The 5000-nt window shown below is 43.6% G+C and overlaps 1 non-coding gene across 1 annotated transcript in view; it reads right to left on the reverse strand.

Annotated features, from left to right (window-relative positions):
* LOC119999189 overlaps positions 1–119 on the reverse strand; it is a 156-nt gene extending 37 nt beyond the window's left edge. Inside the window, exon 1 of the ribosomal RNA XR_005468363.1 lies at positions 1–119. This exon is cut by the window's left edge and continues 37 nt beyond it. This is a non-coding gene — a ribosomal RNA (5.8S ribosomal RNA).
* Between the last annotated feature and the right edge of the window lie 4881 nt (positions 120–5000).

Below are 5000 nucleotides of genomic sequence, written 5' to 3' on the forward strand. Positions count from 1 at the left end.
CGGGCGCAACTTGCGTTCAAAAACTCTATGGTTCACTGGATTCTACAATTCACACCAAGTATCGCATTGCACTACGTTCTTCATCGGTGCGAGAGCTGAGATATCCGTTGTCGAGAGTCGTTTCATATATAATATGGACGACGACGCAACCCCCTAAGACATTATTTCCAAGCGAAGGGAGCGCACATTTTTTTTTGGTTCCTTGGCGCAATTTGCGTCTGTGTTCGTTGTGCTCGCAGAAGAGAAGTTGTAGTTTCCCACATCCCTCCCCTTGGACTTCGAGCAATTGGCCTAAAAGGTCCATCGCCCGTGTTATTTTTCACTTGTTCGCGGGTCGCTTTGCCTTGCAGGTTTCGAAAATGATCCTTCCACAGGTTGACCTATGGAAACCTTGTTACAACTTCTCCTTCATCTAAATTATAAGGTTCAGTGGACTTCTAGCGACGTCGCCAACATCGAACCACCCACGTCGCCGCGATTCGAACACTTCACCGGACCATTTAATCGGTAGGAGCGACGGACAGTGTGTACAAAGGGCAGAGACGTAGTCAACGCGAGCTGATGACTCGTAATTACTATGAATTCCTCGTTGAAGACCAATAATTGCAATGATCTATCCCCATCACGATGAAATTTCAACGATTACCCGAGCCTGTCGATCAAGGCTATGGACTCGTTGAATAAATCAGTGTAGCGCGTGTGCAGCCTAGAACATCTAAGGGCATCACAGACCTGTTATTGCCTCAAACTTCCTCGGCCTAAGCGGCCGTAGTCCCTCTAAGAAGCTAGCCACGGAGGGATGCCTTCGCGTAAATGGTTTGCAGGCTGAGGTCTTGTTCGTTAACGAAATTAACCATACAAATTGCTCCACCAACTATGACCGACCATACGCCACCACCCATAGAATCAAGAAAGAGCTCTTAGTGTTGATGCTGGGGTGCTGGCTTTACTGCTTGCTGTCTTTGCTTTGCCTGGTAATTGGATTCTGTGCTATCTATGATGGTGGGGCTTATCCTTCTTGTTTGGAAGAGAGGGGGTGCGGCTTCTGGGTTCTGCTGGCAAAGTTCTTTCTGAAGCTGTGTTTTTGCTGGCAAAGTGTTGCTGCTATGATGCTGGCCTGCTTATTTCTTGGTTATTTGCCTTGGTTGTCCTCTGGTTGGTTATCCGGTTCATTGTTGCTAGTCTTCTGGTGCTTGGCTTGCAGCAGGGGCTTTGGTGGGTTCCTTTTGGGATGTCTTATGATGGTTTTGTTGATTGGCTTTACTTACCTTGTATCTCGGGGAGTTGTTTTAGGTTTGGTGGTTATCTCAGAAACAAGGGTTCTCCTCTGGTGTCTTAGATAACCTCTTTTACTCTTTCTCCTATGAGCTTTGGCTTTGTTTCCTGTTTGTTTTTCCCTGGCCTGTCAGGGTTTTGATGTTTGTATATAAACTCTCTGGGCCTTGGCTCCTGGTGCTTGGCCTGGTGGTTCTGGATGAGGTTTGGAAGCTTCTACTCTTGGTTTGTTTTCTTTGCTGTTTGCTGGCTATCCTCTGTATGCTGTGGTTGTTGTCTTCTTTCTGGTGGAGCTTGAGGGGGCTTTTGCCTGCTGGTTTTCCTCGGGTTGGTCTTTGCTCCTGCTTTTGGCTCTTCTGTTGTTGGTGGTGGCTTGGTTTTGGGGCTATTTTCTGCTCCTCCAGTCCCTGCTTCATAGCCTTCTTTTGCCTTGGGTTTGCGCTATGGGCTTGTGGTTTTGGGTTGCTCTGCCTTCCTGTATGGCCTCTCTCTGTTGAGGGTTTTGTTTGGTTGCTGCTTGGCTGGACGGATTCAGGGTTGTTCTGCTTGGTGTCTGGTCTTTGGTACGCTGGTGTGGTAGGGTTTTGTTGTGGGAGCGGGATTGGTTCCAGAGGTTTGTTTGATTGGTTTTGTGCTACTGTAGGTCTCTGGTTGGTCTTTGCTTCTGGTCTAGCTCTTTTGATCTTGGCTCTTGGTTGTTGGTTTTGTGCTCTTCTGAGTCTGCTTTATCTTGATGGGGTTAGGCCGAAAATCTGCTCTTGGTGGTTTTCCTGGCTAACCTCATTGTTTGTTTTTATGCTTTTAGGTTCTCCTTCTAGCTAGGTAGCCTGGTTCTTGGGTTGTTCTACCTAGTTTCTCTTCCCCTGGCATGTCAGGGTTCTGTTGGTTGTATATAGATTTTCTGGACATTCCAGTTTTGTTCCACTTTTAATCTTTAATATACTTACATTTTGATCAAAAAAAAGAAAGAACTCTTAGTGCTATGTTGGTGTGACTGGTTAGCTATATGGTTGCTGCTGGACTTATTTTCTAGTATTTACAGCTAGGATTTGACCATATTTTGCTCCTGCTTGTTATTGATTTTCCTTGCTGAGATAGTGCTATATTGCTGGAGGTTTTGCTTGCTCTTATGTCCTTCTCCTGGTTTCTGGGTCCTGTTTGATTCTGATGGAGATCTGCATGTTGCTTCTATGATGGTTGATGCTGCTGATTTCTTCTGGACTACCTCTACTTTCATGGAGCTGCTACTGAGTTGCATTCTTATGCTGGAGATGACTTTTTCTCTAGCCCATTTTGATTCCCTGGTTAACCTCAAGTCTTTATTATGGTCTTTGGCTTTGATGACTGTTTGGGCAGGGAGGTTAGCCAAGAAACCAGGCAGTTTGTTTCATTTTCTGTAGCCGGAGTTTTGTTATATTGGTTATGACCTGCGTTGGATGTTGATAGCTGTTGTTTGTTGGCTTGGGAGGTCTTTTGCTGTCTTATTGCTTGTTTCTTGGGGTCTTGGGTGGAGTTGCTTGTTTGGGCTTGCAGTAGATGCTACTTGCCGGTCCAATGGCTTCTTGAGTTAGTCTTTGCTGTTTGAGCTTAGAGTTGCTAGTGCTGTGGTTCTATTTCTCTTGTAGTCTTTTTGGTGATGGGGTTAGTCTTGAAATCTTCTCTTAGTGTTTTTCTTGACTAACCTCATTGGTTGGTTTTGGCTTCTTGCTTCTTGCTAGGTTGCTTTGTTTTCTGGGTTGTTCTGCCCAACTTGCCCCCCTGGCCTGTCAGGGTTTTGTTTGTTGTATATAGACTTTCTGGACTTTCCAGTCTTGTTTCCCTTTTGATCTTTAATATTCTTACATTTTGATAAAGAAAAAAAAGAAAGAGCTCTTAGTCTTGCTGAGAGAGAATAGAATTAAAATCCCCCCGAAATGATCCAAGGAGTTGAAGGGCACCATCTCCTCAAATCATCCCACAAGGTTCTCCTAGCAAAAATAGTGTTGAAACAATGCACAAAAGTAACATGAAAACTCCTTTGATTAACCAGGGAAGCTAATTTGACATAAATGGCTTGCATGGTACAAGTAATCAGCTCAATACCCACCTTGAAAGGATTCCAAAATAAAACAATTCTACCAGTGGAGCTGGCAGTAGCATTATTCGTACTCATCCACTCTTTAAGCCTAAGCCTATGCGTAAAGGAAATCTTACCAAGATTCAACTTGGTCTCAAGGAAACACGTAATATCAACACAATTCTTCTTTATGAAGCTGACAGCCTCATGTTGTTTTAGAGGACTATTAAGACCCATGACATTCCAAGTGGATATAATCATTGAGAGATAAGCAGGGAGATTCCCCTTTCCCCCCCAATTTTAGAAATACCTGGATTGTCTCTCCTGGCTGAGCTTCGAGTTTTAACTCCCTCCACAGATGGACCTGCTCTGATTATAGGATTGGAAAGTTGATAACCCTCCTTTATAGGGTTTGTAGCCTTTCTAGGGTCAAAACCCCCTCCAGACTTAACCGGTTGTGCACCAAAATTTCTGTTCTTTTTACCTTTGACCATCTGCCAGTCCTCATCATTAACCTTCAATTGCATAGGATCAAAGTTGGGGGCTCCAGCAGGATCATTCTGTGCTTGAACTACATAAGTGTCTTTACTAGCTTGTTCACCAAGATGTGAAGACTCAGCCAATCTGTCCAACACATTGACCCTTTCCACAGTCTCTGAAGCCACTCCATCGTGAAGGGGGCTTTTGAACAAATACCAATAGAGTGGAGTTGGTTAGATCTGTCTTACAGGGAGTTGAGCAATTCTGGATTAGGATTTTCCCTTTGCCTTCTAAAGTTGTCCAGAAAATCACAAGCATATGTAGAAATTTCTTTTGGACTGGGGATAGTACCAGGTGTAAGTCAGCTTTGGTTGCTTGGGATGATGTCTGTGTTCCCAAGCAAGAGGGTGGGCTTGGTCTGTTTAATTTATAAGCTAGAAACTATAGCTTCATGTTCAAACAATTATGGAATATTCATGCAAAAGCTGATTCTCTTTGGCTTCAATGGATACACCACTACTATCTGGAACAAGATTCAGTTTGGGATGTTCACCCTAAGGCTACTGCCTCTCCTCTCTAGAAGATTATCCTCCAGCTTAAAGACTAGTTCTTATTTACAACTGGATGTGTTCATCAAGCTATTCAGAAGTTGTAGGAATGGAATGCCTCCCATGGTTCCCTATCCAGAAATGCTTATGACTTTCTTAGGCCTAAAAAACCCACTATCCATTGGTACAAGGTTGTGCGGTAGCCTTGGTCTCTTCCTAAACACTCTCTTATTCTTTGGCTGGCTGCTAAAGGTGGATTAAGGACAAAAGATAGGTTGAAGTTTATTCATACAGACACCTTCTGTAGCTTCTGTAGGCAGGAGGAGGAGTCACACAATATCTTTTCTTCAGTTCTGCCTGGGTTAAAAATTTATGGGGTAAGGTGAGGGCTTGACTTAATATCTCTGTAAGATTAAGTACCCTGAATAGTGCCATGAGAAGCCTCAATGGAAGTCAGAAAAACATCAATTTTAGAATGAAAAAGTGTCTTCGAGCTTGTTTGTTTACCTTGTTTGGCAAGAAAGAAATAAGAGAGTCTTTGAGAAGGCTAGTAATTTAATCCCTGCTTTGTTGCATCGTTTCAAGGTTCTCTTCTTTTCAATTCTGTATTTCCATGTCCCGAAACATGCTTCTATCTCAGC

This window comes from Tripterygium wilfordii, chromosome 5 (assembly GCF_013401445.1).
Source record: "Tripterygium wilfordii isolate XIE 37 chromosome 5, ASM1340144v1, whole genome shotgun sequence".
Lineage (NCBI taxonomy): Eukaryota > Viridiplantae > Streptophyta > Magnoliopsida > Celastrales > Celastraceae > Tripterygium > Tripterygium wilfordii.